This window comes from Panthera onca, chromosome B3 (genome assembly GCF_046562875.1).
Source record: "Panthera onca isolate mPanOnc1 chromosome B3, mPanOnc1 haplotype 2, whole genome shotgun sequence".
In the NCBI taxonomy this organism is placed as follows: domain Eukaryota; kingdom Metazoa; phylum Chordata; class Mammalia; order Carnivora; family Felidae; genus Panthera; species Panthera onca.
The window spans coordinates 133,576,999-133,594,145 of NC_138344.1; the positions used below are offsets into that span (position 1 = coordinate 133,576,999).

At 39.9% G+C, this 17,147-nt stretch overlaps 1 protein-coding gene across 8 annotated transcripts in view; it reads right to left on the reverse strand.

Annotated features, from left to right (window-relative positions):
- RPS6KA5 (ribosomal protein S6 kinase A5) overlaps positions 1-17,147 on the reverse strand; it is a 181,127-nt gene that overhangs the window by 136,398 nt on the left and 27,582 nt on the right. Inside the window, exon 1 of one of the 8 annotated variants that reach the window (XM_078447909.2) lies at positions 8,053-8,071. The exons of 6 other annotated variants lie outside the window; for them this stretch is intronic. The gene's annotated coding sequence lies outside the window, so the exon portion shown is untranslated. Of the gene's footprint in view, positions 1-7,248; positions 8,008-8,052; positions 8,072-17,147 lie in introns of those variants that run through there. One more of the 8 variants, XM_078447910.2, reaches the window with a different exon arrangement.

Genomic DNA, 17,147 nt, shown 5'->3' on the forward strand with positions numbered 1-17,147 from the left:
TGATCAGGAGCTACTCCATCCCTGGGGCCAGACCGTACCAGAACCGAGCATTTAGAACTGAGAGACAGAACTGTCCATTGTTTGCCTTCCTAAGTGAAAGTAAATGGCACTTTATTGTGCTTGCAGGAGCTCCTTTTCCTGTGCCAGGCAAGCCTCTGCCCACCCCCTGTCTAGTCCTACCCACAGGTAAGAGCAGTTACTAATCTAATTATTCAGGAGTCCAAAATCCTGACTGGGCACAGTTAACAGTAGGTGGGGTCACTGTGTTAAAGCAACAGTCTCCACACAAGGTTTGTTTCATTGCCTCCAACTCCTGGCCTGGCCTGGCCTGACCTCCTGGGGCGCAGTGGCCATTCTCTTGCACTTCTCCTTCACTACACAGCAGTCCCCTTATCCACAGTTTCACCTTCTGTGGTTTCAGTTACTCACAGTTCACCATGGGCCGGGCACAGATGATCCTCCTTCTGACCATCCTCAGAAGGTCAATAGTAGCCAAACGCTATGTTACAATGCCTACATCATCCACCTCACCTCAGCTCTTCATCACACAGGCATTTTATTTTCTCACATCATCACAAGAAGGGTGAGTACAGTTCAATAAGATAGTTTGAGAGAGTGACCACAGTCTCACAACTTTCATTACAGTACACTGTTTTAACTGTCCTGATTATTAAGTATTGTTGTTAATCTCTTACTGTGCTTAATTTATAAAGTAAATTTTATTATAGGTATATATGTATAGGAGAATGCATAGTATATAGAGGGTTTGGTACTATCTGTGGCTTCAGGCATCTGCTGGGGGTCTTGGAATCGATCTCCCATGGGTAAGGTGGGAGACTACTGTATACGATAATCAACTAAGCAGATTCAGAGGTTCTTTTGGGACTTGGTTCACTTACTAGTTTGTTCTCCCCTCCAGTTTTTTTTTTTTTTTTTTTTTTTTGAGAGCGAGAAAGAGAGAGAGACAGAGAAAGAGAGAGAGAGAGAGAGAGAGAGAGAGAATCTTAAGCAGGCTCCACAGTAAGTGTGGAGCCTGACATGGGGCTCAATCACACAACCCTGGGATCATGACCTGAGCCAAAATCAAGAGTCCCATGCTCAACCAACTGAGCCACCCAGGTGCCCCTCCCCTCCAAATCAAACACTCATCTCAACATGCTGATTGAATGTGATGGGGTGATTGGTGATTGGATGAAGTTGGAAGGGAAGCAGGAGTCCCGACATAGGCCTTAAGCCCAAACTGCTTGCACCAAGGCCACTGTTAAGGAGACTTCTACACTGATGTGCTGGAAGTTTACAAGCCTTTATTAATGTGGCACCTCTGAGTCCCACTGGCTACTACTGTTCCTTGCAGACAGTCCCCTCATGACTCCCAAAGGATAAGAGTAGATTGGCTGGGCAGAGGTTGGGCATTTCTGGATTTCTGGCTCTAATAACTTAATGGCACCAAAACCTTACCCTCAGCTCCCAAATCCTAACTAAAAGGATTAACTCCTTCCCACAGAAAGAATGCCTTATGAAACCTCTTCACAAATATATAAAATAACAAAGAATATCAACAAACTATTTAGTTGCTACATAAGCTATTAATTAGTACATAATAGTACAACCATGTCAGTTATTTGTGTCTAGCAGCTATTTCAATGCCTATCTCATGAGTTGTTAAATATTAGTAAGCGCAGACTAAAACAAAGAAAATATTTTTAAACCTTTCAAGATCTATGTTAGGCCTATCTCTATTGTTAATCAGCTTAGACAGTCTCTTCTCATCAAAAGGATTTTTTTTTACATTAATGCATTACTCAGTTTATTCATTTAGAAAAGATAATGCTTTCATAAAGCAATTTTCACCAATTTTTTTCTTATTAAGATATTGGAAACTACCCCCATTGAAAATCTTTCACTTCTTCATTAGTGTTATTATCCTATAATGCATATTTCCTGATAAGGAAATCACTTTTAAGGGTGAATTTCATGAGTTCCTTTACAAGAAGTCAATGGAACTTTACAAAAGATTTGCCAAAACTTAAACGAATTTCAGTTGTTTAACTGATTCTCTTTAGAAAACAGTCTGACCTATTAATAGCTCTTAAAGGAAAAATCTTGTCTTACACAATGAATATAAAGTACTTGGTGTTTTACACTACAACTGGATTCCTTTGGTTCCTTGTATAATAATATGGTTGTGTGCCTGTGTAGGAAAATATGACTGATGTATTTTTTTAAATAATAAATTTAGACAAACCAGATAACTGTCTTTTCTCCCAAATTTAAATAACTTTGTTGTTTGTTCTATTATTATAAAATAATCCTGGTTTGTGGCTTAAAAAAATAGACAATATAAATAGGTCTAAAGTAAACCTTGAAAATCTCCCATATTCCCAGCAAAGATTACTATTTGTAATCCTTGGCACCTCCTTCCAGGATTTGAGCCATAAACTTATGATTGATAAATGGCTTCTTAACCCAACTTTCTAGGCAATTCCACCAAAAGTAATTTGTAACGCATCTTATCTATGACCATTTCTTTTAACTTGAGATGTTTAAGTTGGAACTTCCCAATCTCATGGAGGAAAACAATCAGGAAAAACACATTTTTCATTCTGTTGCCATAGTTTCTGCTAAGCTGCACAAATGTAATTGCTCAGAGCATGTGCCGAAATCATTTGATTAGATCCAAGAATTCACTTGTGTTAAAGCTAAGAAAAGGCTTAATTTAAAGCACTTTTACAATTAAAGTAAAAGTAAAGAAGAAGAAGAATGCTTTTGAAGCCATTTCAAGTAAGTTGTTAGTAAATGAGCGAGGTACTCAGATACCATTTTATCCAATGGATTAATCACTTAATAAACTTGCAATAAACTACAAGAAATGTAATTGATTAGAAAGGATTATGGAGTCTATGGATATTGGGGGGGATATCATTGTCATGTAAAGCTACTTACAAATGCTCACTGAGAATACAAGTTCTCATTTACTCATTTAACAAACATTCACTGAGTACCTACTGACACATGAGCCAGCTGTTAGGTCTTTAAGAAGTATATGATTTGAAAATAAGAGATCAGCTAGGGAATTCTGGGCTAGAAGAATATCAGGAGCAAAAGCGTAAGTAGGAATAAGTCTTTTCCTAACACAGAATAAGAAGAGGATTGTTCTAATTAGCTACAATGGGCTTATGTGGGAAAAACAGAAAAATATTACATCAAGTAGGAACAGGAAACTAGGGGATTCAAAACTTAGAATGCCAGACTGGTTTCAATTGAATCCATAAACAATAATGGCTCTTGACAAGATGAAAGTAAGGTTTTAGAAAACTGTTTTGGCAGTAGTGTGCCATGTGGAAAGCAGCAAGGGGAAGACTAAAGCTAAAAGGTGGTGAGGTTAATGCAATAAACCAGATGTATGCTAACAAGACTCTGGTCTGAGTAGACACTAGAGCAAAGAGGAACGGGCGAACCTAAGAATCACTGCAATATTCAGTTCAAGAAACATTTGCTGAACCCCTGATTTGGGATTTGGGTGCTGAGACCACAAAAGCAAACAGGACAGGGTCCCCACTTTCAAAAATAAATAAATAAACGAAACTCTGTTCCTCCCTCTGCCCTTTGGCCCCATATCTAAAGTACAAGAAATGAAAGTCTGGTGAATGGTAGTGTTACTGGTGAATACTGTGGAAAGGGGAAGTTGAACGGGGAAGTTTTGGGGTTTCAACACTGATTTTGGAGGGACAGCTAGGCATTCCGAAAAGGCTGCCATGTAGACAGTTCTAGACAAGGAACTGAAGTTTGGCAGAGACAGCACACTGATGGGGCTCAGAACATGCCATCCACCCACCAAACACAGCACCTTGGCATGGTGGATATTTTAAACTGAAGTAATCTCAGAATCAACAGCAGGTACAGGAAGGAGTTTCTGACCTTCCCCTGAAGCAAGACCTCCTGTGAAACGCACCCTCCCTGTACCAGAGGAAGGAGCATCCCTATCTCTTTTTTTCATTTTTATTTTTTATAAAAAAAATATTTTTAGTTAATTTATTTATTTATTTTGAGAGAGCGAGAGAGAGAGAGAGAGCACACAAGCGGAGGAGGGGCAGAGAGAGAAGGAGAGACAGAATCCCAAGCAGGCTCAGCGCCATCAGTGCAGAAGTCTGATGCCGGGCATGAACTCATGAACCATGAGATCATGACTTGAGCCGAGATCAAGAGTCAGATGCTTAACTGACTAAGCCACCCAGGAGTCCCATGAGCATCCCTATCTCTGTAGACAAGGGACACAGGGAGGAGTGTGAACAAACAGGCCTTGCTAGGTTTCTCTCCAGTTACCACACTTACCTCATACCTTGGTCCTCTCTTACTCCTTTTCTACAACTTTCCACTCCATCAAACCTAACACGATAATGCACAGGTTTATGTCTCCTGGGTCTTCCTTTCCTTATGAAGGCTCCCATGTCACATAAGACTTTTTACATAAATTTGTATGTTCTTCTCATATTAATCTGTCTTTTGTTCCAGAGGTCCCAAAGAACTTAGAAGGGCAGAGGGAAAACAAGTTATTAGGAGAGGAGCAAACACTTTAAGAAAAAAGTCCTCAGGAGACCACACAAAAAGAAGGGCAAGTCTTGCTGACAATCAGGAGTTAGGATGCAGGAAGAAAAAGAGCCAGAGAAAAGGTGGGGAAATGAACAGTGTACAGAATCCGAAGAAAGAATGCCAGGAAAAAACAAAAAAAACAAAAACAAAAAAACCCAACCCTCATTAACGATGAAGTCAAAAGGCGGTACAACGGGAAATGTAGATTTGGTCTTTGTCGAGGCTCCCAGCACACAGCTTCTAGAAGCTTAGGAAATGTCCAGAGTGGTAAGAGTGTCTTTTGTATGCTAAAATGACTGGGGGCTAAGGGCCCCAGAGAACTTCAGGTTGGGGACTGGTTGCTAGAAAGACCTAGGACTTTCAGCCCCACCCTCCCCTCTGTTCCCTCCAGGGAAGAGAGAGGCACTAGGGATTAAGTTAATCGCCAATGGCCAGTGATTTAACCAGTCATGCCTACATCATGAAATCTCCAGAAAAAACCCTGAACACGGGTTCTGAGAGTTTAGGGCTGGTGAACACAGAGGTGCTGGGATGGTGGTGCTCCCTGACGGGGCACGCGAGTTGCACAGTTCCCTGCTGCTCCCCTATTACCAACACCTTGTCCTGAGCATCTCTTCCAGTTGGCTGTTCCTGAGTCATAGTTTCATCCCCAAGTCTAGGCTGGGAGGTCAGGGTATATGGCTGGGGAGGGGCAAACAAGACAACAACCTTAAAAACTTCATTCGATTTAAGGATACGAAAGGAAGGAACAGAGTGAGAATGGGAAAAGAATTATATGAAATATTTTTCCAACTCAGCAGTCAGATGAAAGAGAAGGCCTGTGGGCAGAGAGAGTAGATCCTTCGGGAAGGGATAAATGATGGGATCCAGGACAGAAAGAGAGAAGGATTAAAAGACAGAGAGAAGAATAAGGCTGTGTTAAGGATGGAAAAAAAGATTATCCATGGTCTTTCTACTCCAGGCGGGAGTACCAGAGAAGCAATGCATTGAGTCAACAGCAAAATGCCTCAGAAATCAGCTTGGCCAACATGCACAGGGGGATGAAATGAGATCTCTAAAAAGTCACCTTACGCGACAAAAACCACTATAAACCTAGAATCTGAACTGTCGAAACTACAGAAAGAACTAAGATATTTAAAGAGTGGACAACAAAAGGTAGATGGGAAAAAATGAACACTAAAAAACAGAATGCTAAATGAGGTAATGTGTTTCTAGCACTTTCCAGGGGACACCCTGATCATTAGCTTCAAATACCAGGTCCCCTAGGAAGCAACACCCCTATCCCGGAGACGGCCATATTGTTCTCCTAAGCCTTTCTCTGGTAGAGTATACAACCAACTCCCTTTTTTTCTAATTCCATGCATTGCAAGCAGCCCTATTTTACATTGATAGCCTTACCCAAAAGGAAAACATGCACTCATCAAGCAAACACAAGTGTTTCAGGTAGTTGTTTGTGTTTCCCACTCTAAATTGGTCAAGTGTCATTTGAGTTGATACGTCAATCTTTTGAGATTGTAATTATAGCTACATGCATGAAACCCGAGCACGAGGAGAAGACACAAATGACAGAACAATCCAGCATCAATCTTGTCACTATCAAGAACACTTCAATAACAGCAATAACTATAAGACAACATAGTAGCGTACTGTGACCTTGTCAATGGTTTTGTGACTTTTTTCATCTCGGAAGAAAAGGAGAACAATTACAGAAAGCAGCATTGTGAGATTAGCCGCAAGTGCAACAGGAAGTCGGGCAACAGCCTGTCCCCGCTGAAACCAAAACAATTAAGCCATGATTTATTATAAATCTGTGATCTACAGAACACCAACTTAGAAAGCTTAAACACTACTCTTGTCTTACACAAGAGCTTGCCCAACTTTCAGGCACTTAACAGGTTAATTTTCCTCTCTGAGACATTATCTCATCAATTTAAAAAAAAAGGGAGGGGGGACAAAGCCTAACAAGTCAATAAAAAAAAAGTTCCTGTTTTTGGTAAAGAAAGGAGTTTCAGTCCTGGCTCAAATTCCCTATTCCTCAATAATTACTTTCACCTTCCCCTTTCTAGCACCTTCAATGTTAAAGAAATCAACACTGACCTCTAATTTCCAAGTACTGGGGAGAATAAGATCACAGCACGATATTGTAGACATTTCTCTCTTTTTAGAACTTTTCTTTTATCACGAACTGTAACAGAAACAGTTTCAGAGGTGGCAGCGATTATAACCCCCCCATCCTAATACTAGCTACTCTCATCTTGTACATTCATTTCCACTTTTTTCTCGTGTATGTATCCTAGTTACTGGCTGGGGCTTGCCAGCTCAATAATCTAAACCAAAGGACTCACACCGGCAGAGCCAGGACTTGTGCTGGTCCAAAGCCTTTCCCTCCCCTCCAAGGCTTCTCTCAATTCCCAGGAGAGCTGACATATCCTCAGTGCCCTCTGAGATCCTCAGGTACCTCTGCTCCGCACTGCTCGATCCCTGCGTGACAGGGGCTCCTCCCGAGTTCTATGAAAGTAACAAAACCCGAACACAAGCAGAAAGCATCCCTTGGTAAGAAAGGCTTTGGTGGAGATTTCTGCAGAAAGGCAGAGATTTCTGGCACACAGGGCAGCAATGAAAAGGGAACCAGAAGGAGGAACAGTCTTAATTTCTCACCGTCTTCCAGTCTTTGAAGGAGGGGGTCTTTAGCTCACCTATTCCCTGGCTTCACAAGGCTTTTCCGACTTTCCTCCTTTTCTCTCTCTCTTTCTCTCTGAGGAGCAAACCCAACAAATCTGTCCCCGTGTTTCCTGTCAGGCAGCTTCCTCTACTTCTGACCTCTCAGCCCTAGCTAACACCCATACTCCCATCCCTGAGTGAGCTTGAGGTCAAGGCAATACCTGCCTGCAAGGCCGCTCCCTCCATACAAAGAATTCTGGTGCCCGTTGCTGTGATAACACATTTCCCTCCTCCCTACCTAGAGCAAACGATACTAAGTGAACAATACTCTGAACGCTTACTTGTATCCAGTATTGTGCACACCAGTGGCAACACCGGAGTGGACATCCTCCCTGATGCCAAGCAGCTCAGGGGCCAGAGGAGGTGCTTGGGCAAGTGAAGAAGCCACAGGCACAAACACCACTGCAGAGGCACGAGGCACGCAGAACACCCAGAGGACACCTGACCACATCTGAAGGTTTGGGGAAGTGAGGCACCGATGGGGGAAAAAAAAAAAAGGCCTGCATGTCCGAAGAAAACACAAAACTACCATGATGACAGAGAACACGGCATGTCTGGGAATCAGCAATTAGCGCGGACAGGCAAACGCAAAAGAAGGAACGGGCAGGAAGGCATGGCCAGACTTGAGGCAGGAACCAGCTCGTGAAAGACTCTGATTTGAAAAGGTTCGTATTTTGTTCTACAGGCAACAGGAGCCAATGAAAGCTTTTAAGCAGAGAATTGAGATAATCAGTTCTGTACCTTAGAAAGACCAGCAGCAGCAGCAGCAGCAGCGTGGAAAATGAGTTAGAAAGGAATTCACGTGGAAGACAGCGAAGCCGACGCACAGGTTGCTACAATGGTTGAGGCCAGAAACGATACAGGCTACACTAAGGTGCTGAAGTTAGGAAAAGAGAAGAAAAGTAAATTCCTTAGTATGTTATTTATTAATACTCCTAAGCACAAAGCCAAAACATCGGAAATTACTAAAATTACAAAATTCTGAAAAGCTGTAGTACAATCCCTTCAATTCAAAATGGTAATCCATCAATGACCACGAAATCACAAAGTACTTGGAATAAAAGACAAGATAAATCTTCAAAATGTTGTACATGAACTGTATTCATTTGTTAAAACTCAGAACTGTATGCCAGTGAGAATGAATTCTACTGTATGTAAGTTATACTTCGATATAAAAATATGAGAGCTATAAATATTTTTTTTTTGTTTTGGGGGGTTTTCCCCATGAAGATATTTTCTAAACACAAATGTTACATAGAAGAGATTTTCAGATTCAACTAGAATTTTCTTGATATGTACTTGGTTATCGTAAGATACAGATGTGGGGGAGGGTGTCTATAGATTTGGTAAACATAAACTTTGTGAGTTAAAACTATGTAAAATGTCTGTGGGATTTCCAAATGAAGATGAACAATACACAGTAAAGAATTTTACTGTAGTAAGATGATTTGAAAATTCACAATTATTATAAAACATACAGCTTTACAAGAACAGTCAACTTGAATACTTCATTTCCTGGCCATGTCGCATGACTGAACTTAATACATACAAAGATGTGAAGACAAAGATAATTTAGGGAATATAGCACATCGAAAGGATTGTGTAGAAGTTTTTAGAAGACTTCCTTTTAAAAGTAAGCTCCCTCAGTGTTAGTTTATCACTTAGTGTTAATTTTTAGTCATTAGCTATCTGACGGACAATTTAGAGACAACTGTGCTCTGAACTTGAATCTGGATAGACAACAGAACCACGTTACTGACACTCGGCACAGCTTTCCTTATTCTTAAGGTATATGTTCATTTGCGATGGAAATCATGCGGCAGTATTTCGGTAGGCAAAAAATTAGCCAACTTACAAATGATAAAAACCTTAAACCGTTACAGAAGGTAAATACTCCAGATTCCAATGTGCTACCAAAATTATTTTGGTATTTGTTGACATACTTGAAATTGTACCTTCCACGCAAGATATAGTTTTCAAATAGTCCAAAGTAATATTCCCAAGAGTCAGATTTCAATTTGATGTAAGAAAATACAGCAGCAGAAAATACTTTGTTCCTCCTAAGCCATACCTCATTTTTCCACTGCAATTCTAGTGTCGCCTCTACGTTTGATTCTATTATGAGAAAGTACTTTACCGACACCCTTTCCTTTTTCTATTTTCCAGAGGACATGCTGCTAATAGTGTCAGTTTGGTTTCTATTAGCACTTAAATGTAGCAGCCTTGCATCAGATCAGTTTGCAGTAATATGTGCCTATGGCTATAAACTTCCAGAGGGGCAACCGCCAACTGGCTTCTCAAGAACAGTTCTACTTACAAAAAGTATCAATTTTGACTCCTAGTGAATGAACTAACTTCACGCTTATGAACACTGGGGACCGGACAGACTAAATTCATCCCGTCTTATCCCATCCTTCCTCTATCTCAGTTTTAACGGTCTTCTCTACCACAACCAGCCTCCGACACCAAGTCTGCATTTTACTTCCTCGTTTTTATTTGTTATTTGTTAAAGTTTATTTACTTATTTTGAAAGAGAGAGCGTGCGCGCTCCAGGCTCCATACCATCAGCACAGACACCAACACGGGACTGGAACTCACAAACTGTGAGATCGTGACCTGAACTGAAATCAAGAGTCGGACGCTTAACTGACTGAGCCTCCCAGGCGCCTACCAAGTCTTCAATTCAGAAGAAAAGGTCAGAGAATATTCTAGAAGGACTTACGGGCCGGCACTAGAGCTCTGTAGGACCGTGCTCCTGTGCTGTCCCCTCCTTTTTTTATTTCACACATGAAGCATGTAACCCATTCCGCTGAAACCAAGTCAAGCAATGAACGCTTCTGATTTTATGACAAGGGTATCAGCACAATGGTGTTGCCAGTGAAAATATTACAGAACTTTCATGCCTCTTAAACACTATTATAGTGCTCCCTGGTCACATGAATTTTTTATTTTATTTTAAAATGATTTCAAAGTCTAAAGTTGCAAAATAAGGGACAACTCTCATATTCAGAATCACGAGTGTTTAACATTCTGCCACATTTCTGTCTTATTCGTACACTCAACGTGTATGTACACACTCTCACACGACTTACTTTTTCTGATCTATTCACAGTGGTTTGCACATGTCATGCATCTTTGCCCCCCAACACCTCAGTATGCATTTCCTAAAAATGCTTTTAAGTAACGTCAGTGTAGTTATCAAATTCAGAAAATTTAACACTGATAAAATACTTTAATCTGTGGTTCCCATTCCAATCTGTCAACTGTCTGATGTTCCTTGTGATGGTTAATTTCATGTGTCACTTTGGCTGAACTACACAGTGCCCAGACATGTGGTCAAACATTATTCTGGGTGTTTCCATGAGGGTGTTTTTGGATAAGACTAATATTCCATCGGTGGACTCTGAGTAAAGCAAACTGCTCTCCATAAAGTCAGGTGTTTACAGAAGCCTCCATTATCAAATGGAAGTGGTAACGTGAGCTTGGGGCTGAGCAGGTCCTGAAAGCAGACAAGTTAAGAACAAGTGGCCCAAATGCCCGTGGTCACCGCTCTTGCCACACTACCTTCATTCTCCCAGCCTGTAGTTATGGCCTCATAGAGATCCCTAAGATCAATAGACAGAAGAGACAAGACCCAGGACTGGTTATAGATGGCTCTGTACAACATGCCATCACCACCTGGAAATGGACAGTTACAACACCACAGCTCCTTTCTGGGACATTCCTGAAGAAATGTGAAAGCACCATGTGACCAGTTACAGAAATGAAGACTGCAATTGTCATGGGTATTTCTTCCTTATATTGTTATTAATATGTTTCTGTGTGTGTGTATGTGTGTGTGTAAAATAAATATCTTTGTTTTCTTCCCTCTCTTGTTCCTTTATCATGTAACATATATGATGTATTGACTTTACATCGTAGTATTTAACTTACAGGATGGATACCAAGGAGAAGAATAAACATCACTCAAGGACTGTGAATCCTCTTCTGAGAAAACAGCATGTTTTCTGTTGTACACAGGATAGTTGTATCATGTTAATGGGAACCTTGACCTTGTTATTGTCTTTACTTGGAGATTAAGTATGATTTAAGGAGATATACATAGATATTTGGTCAGTCAAACATTATTCTGGGTTTCTGTGACAGTGTTTTTGATTAACATTTAAATCTACGTACTTTGAGTAAAGCAGACTGCCCTCCACAATGTAAGTGGGCCTCATCTAATCAGTTGAAAGCCTGAATAGAACAAAGAGACCAGCCTCTCCTGGGGAAGAGAGAATTCTCCAGCAGACTCCCTCAGACTAGACTTGGAACATCAGTTCTCCTCAGCCTCCAGCTGCTAGCCCACCCTTGTACATTTTGGATTTGCTAGCCTCCATAATCACGAGCCAATTACTCAAAATAGATCTTTTTAGACACACGTGCACACACACACACATACACACACACTTTTGGTTCTGTTTTTCTGGAGACCCTTGACTAATACATTCTTTAATAGCACTTTTTCCTTGAGTGTAGAATCTAGTATACAATCACATATTGCACTTATTTTGTCATGTCTCTTTAGTCTTGTTTAATCCAAAAGATTTCCTCAACCTTGGTCTTGTATAACTGATGTTTTTTGAAGAATATAATTATTTAATTTTTTTTATTCAAACAGAATTTTGTTTGACTGAAGTCTGCTCATGATTCAGGTTGTACATGCCCAGCTGGAATACTACTTAAGTGATGCGTGCTTCTCAGGGTATCACAACCAGAAGGAGACAATGTCAGTCTCATTGGTGGCATTAGTTTTATTTTTTCTTTCTTTCTTTTTTTTTATGTTTTTTATTTATTTTTGAGAGACAAAGTGTGAGCAGGGGAGGGGCAGAGAGACAGGGAGACACAGAATTTGAAGCAGGCTCCGGGTTCTGAGCTGTCAGCACAGAACCCAACATGGGGCTCAAACCCACATGACCTAAGCCAAAGTCTCATAACCAACTGACCCACCCAGGCACCCCCATTTTATTTATTTCTAATTTTAAGTAGGCTACATGCCCAACATAGGGCTCAAACTCAAGACCCTGAGATCAAGAGTCGCATGCTATACTTGCTGAGCCAGCCAGGTGCCTTGGCAACGTTAGTTTTGATCACCAAGTCAAGGTGCTGTCCAGTTTCTCCATTATAAAGGTACTAATTTCCCTTTTGCAATGAGAAATCTGTGGAGAGACACTACAGGGCCGTCAAAATATCCCATTCCTCATCAAACTCCCACACCTAGATTTAGCATCCATTGATTCTTGCCTAAACCAATCTTTGCTATAATGGTTACAAAATAATACTTTTTTATAATAATAATTTTCCACCTCTTCCATGCCCCTCTATGTCTACCAGTTAGCACTGTATTGCAAGAAGAGTCCTCCCTTCTTCCTATCTATCTATCATCAGACAATTCGTGGATTACCATTTTTTCAGTGCCTTAAAATTCACTCCTGTCAATTATTTTCCTGCACAAATGGACCCAGATTTGGTTGGTAGAAGCATCTGCAAGCTGGCTTCTGTGTCCTGACATGACCCCTTCATTTATTTTCTTCCTTTCTTCTTAGCATTTCTTTGCTTTCTCTTACAAGTAGCCTTGATTCCTTTTAATGGTAAATGGCATTAGAAGCCAAAATCTGGGTGCCAGGTGTGCTCACTGCTACTGGGAGATCTTGCCTTCTAGGCCTTTTCACAAACAGAGCTGGGGAATGTATATTTATGCCATTACATATATATTTAAGTCTTCTGTACATATATTTGTATACTTATGTTCTATATGGACTTATGTTGTACATGGACATACACTGTATACACATGTGGTATGTGTTCCAAAATACTATAAGAGATGCCTCATTCAGTGGGTGTAAACTATTTGCTTACAATTTGCTAATGTAGAAAATTATTCTATATGAAATTATTTGACCTTCAATTTATTTACTGGTTTAAGTCATTCCAAATGAACCAAAACGCATATGGCCAACTCACCCAGAAATAAAAGAACATGATGAGTACAAGAGTAATGATCTAATGCTGAATGATGAAATCCAAATATTATAATGTTGAACCAATGGAATGTGAAGTACACCAATGATGTCCATGTATCTAGATGGTCTGCCATATGCCATTACCAAGCCACTTCCCAGCAAACAACCTGAATGCTCAAGAAATGTCAGAATGTCGGCAACTAGAGGATACTTGATGTAGAGGCTGAAGCAGAAAAAGAGGCTGAGCAATTTGAGGAGGCAGGTCCTACACCCCTTTCCCACCACCTTTTTAGCTTGGAAATAAATACTTGAATCTGAGAATGTGTACATGGTTTGCATGGTTTCTTAGTTCTGCTTCTGTGTGTTTCATTGTGAAAAACTAGATTTTTTCTGTAATGTCAAGAAAAATTGAAACTGAATCTAAAATTGGGAACAAATATGTTCACAAACTTATGCTCTAAGCGTTCTTAGGTGATACAAATTACAAATAGTTATATACAAAATAAAACTTTAAGGTTCACATGCTTTTCTTCTATCTGTGGCCCCATCTTCTTTCAGTCTCAGCTCTATAAATAAATATTACGGGCTCATCATCAGTCCTTTTCCCCAATCTATTTGGATGAAACTCAATCCAACAGATTCCTCAGGAGGACCACTTGTGTAGGTATTCTCTGAGTTCTTGCATACTCAAAACTTTCTCTATAACCTCAATCATGAAGGCAGTTGGTTGTATATAATTCTTCTTTGCACTTCCTTTCCTTAAGTAGTTTTCTCTTTTAAAAGTTGCTCCAGAGTTGCCATGCCATGTGTGTTGCTTTTGAGAAGCCTGATGCCAGCTAATTATCCTACAATTGTGTAATTTATTTGATCCTTTGGCCTGAAGCTCTGAGAATTTTTTTAATCTTTAAAGTCTAGTGGTATTACTAAGATACGTCTCAGAGCTGTTCACTATGGGAGCTGATCATTATATCATCAGTTTTTCCCAGTAACCCAGTGGCCATTGCAATGTGTAGGCTCAAGTATTCTTTGATTTTTGGAACTATATTTCCTAGATAGTTCATTTTTCTTCTCTTAGGACTCTAGTTGAACATGCTACATCTTCTTTGTCCTCTATTTCAACTACTTTATCTCTGACCTTTTTTCTTTCTTAATCTAATTTTTAGCAATTTGTTTCCCTGCTTTCTTCAATACCTCCTATTAATTTTCATGTGGCTCTATTCTTCTTTGGTGTTTTTGTTATTTAGTCTTCATTTCCAAAATGATTCTGTCTTTTCCTTCCTTCTTTTTTCTTTTTTTTTTCTCCCTAAGTTTGATCAACTCTCATTGCAGTTCCCCTAGTTTTTTTGGTTTTTGCTTTTTTGCCCATTTCTTGTTTTGTTTTTGAATATATGATTTAAGGTTTTTTTAATATCATCTGGTGCTTTTCTATGGATATTTATTCAGTTAGGAGTATTGTATTCTGTGTTTCTTTTGCATAGCTGCTGGATTTAGGGGGGACTGCATCAGTAGGAATGTTTTGATTTACATTTTCTATTTTCCTTTTATAGTAGTTTTGTATTCTTTTTTTTTTTTTTTCTATATTTAGGTATTTGGTGTACAGGGTTCCTGGTGGTGTAAAAGAGGCCTATAAGTTTAGTGGGGTTCACTGTGTAATGGATGACAGCAAGGCACTGACAGGTTAAGTTATCTTGTTTCTGCAAGGTCTGTTATTTTCTCCTTTTCTTTCTTTCTCTTCACTAGCCACATTCCCAAGGTGCTCACTTCTTCCTTATCTATTTTCCTATAGAAGCAGTTCTTTAACACTGCCACTTCTGATCCTCTTCACTTCAAGCCCTTTCTGTGGCCAAAGCTGTGAGCTACCAAGCACCAGGGCTGGGGATCAGTATTTTGCAACATACTGTTGACACTCTCTTTCTGAGCGCGATTTTTTTGCCTGTGTTTTGCTTCGGTTTTCTGTGCTTTTTTTTCAGAGTCTCTTAAGACTCCCCTCTCCCACTCTATGCCCCACAGGATTGCTGTTGCAAGAGCTCTGCTGGAATTTGGTGCTATTTTTCCTTCCCTCCTTGGATATAATCTGAATATTATGGTATTCCCTATCTCCCAGCAAAGCTGAAGATAAGCATCATAGATGGTTTTATCTGAGCTTCTAATTAATATTATGGGGTGTGGGTTTTTTTTGCAGGAGGGATGTATAATGGAGATTTGCAATCAGACAACTGTCATTATCCTCCAAACCTAAAAGATTTATCCTTGCTCATGGTTAAAGTGTCATTTCTGAAGTCCTCCCCCCATCCCCCTAAAAATTCTTCAAGGCAACTAGGAAGTTTCCAGCTTGGTCTGGGAGTCACTTAGAGGTGTTCCAAAAGTTAAAAACCTTCCAACCCATCTCCACCTGACCCTCAATGTAAAGCTAAATGTCAGCATCCTTTTCCTGTTAAAAAATGGTGGATTCTTTGCAGCTTTATAGTCTTAACAAATTCTGAAAGCCTTCATATAACACTTTCCCTATAGGAGGTTTTATCACTTAGAATCACCTAAATTATATTGCCATAACATATTATCCTGAAATTTCAGTGGCTCAAAACCACAGTTTATTTTATTCATTTTTCATGTGCATCGTGACTTACCTGTTCCATATCTTCTACTACAGTACCTGGGATTACAAAGAAGCCACCATCTAAAGTACTGTCAGTTGCTGAAGCAGTGGGAATAAAAGCTTTGAAGGGTGTCATACCGGTAATTAAATACACAGGCCTGAAGTCTTACCTGTAACTTCTGATCAATTTCGTTGACCTGAACTAGTCACATGACTCCACCCAACTACAAATGCACCTGTCTTGTGCCAGCAGGAGAATCAGAAATCTCTACAATAGAAACTGCATCTTAAACCTAAAATATGCCCAATACTGTTAACAGCAATAAGACAATGTACTTCTTAGTATGTGAAAACTAGATTGACTCTTAATATTAAAATTAAAGAAATCATAATCTAATGAAATTCAAATGACATGCAGTAAATCCAAATAAGCCTGTCCAATACATGCAATATTTTAGTTGACCAAATGACGGAAACTAAAATGCTTTATTAAGAATTCCCATTAAATAAGGGTGCCTGGAGAAAACATGAATAGACACTTCTCTAAAGAAGACATCCGGATGGCCAACAGGCACATGAAAAGATGTTCAACGTCGCTCCTTATCAGGGAAATACAAATCAAAACCACACTCAGATACCACCTCACGCCAGTCAGAGTGGCCAAAATGAAGAAATCAGGAGACTATAGATGCTGGAGAGGATGTGGAGAAACAGGAACCCTCTTGCACTGTTGGTGGGAATGCAAATTGGTGCAGCCGCTCTGGAAAGCAGTGTGGAGGTTCCTCAGAAAATTAAAAATAGACCTACCCTATGACCCAGCAATAGCACTGCTAGGAATTTATCCAAGGGATACAGGAGTACTGATGCATAGGGGCACCTGTACCCCAATGTTTATAGCGGCACTCTCAACAATAGCCAAATTATGGAAAGAGCCTAAATGTCCATCAACTGATGAATGGATAAAGAAATTGTGGTTTATATACACAATGGAATACTACGTGGCAATGAGAAAAAATGAAATATGGCCTTTTGTAGCAACATGGATGGAACTGGAGAGTGTGATGCTAAGTGAAATAAGCCATACAGAGAAAGACAGATACCATATGGTTTCACTCTTATGTGGATCCTGAGAAACATAACAGAAACCCATGGGGGAGGGGAAGGAAAAAAAAAAAAAAAGAGGTTAGAGTGGGAGAGAGCCAAAGCATAAGAGACTGTTAAAAACTGAGAACAAACTG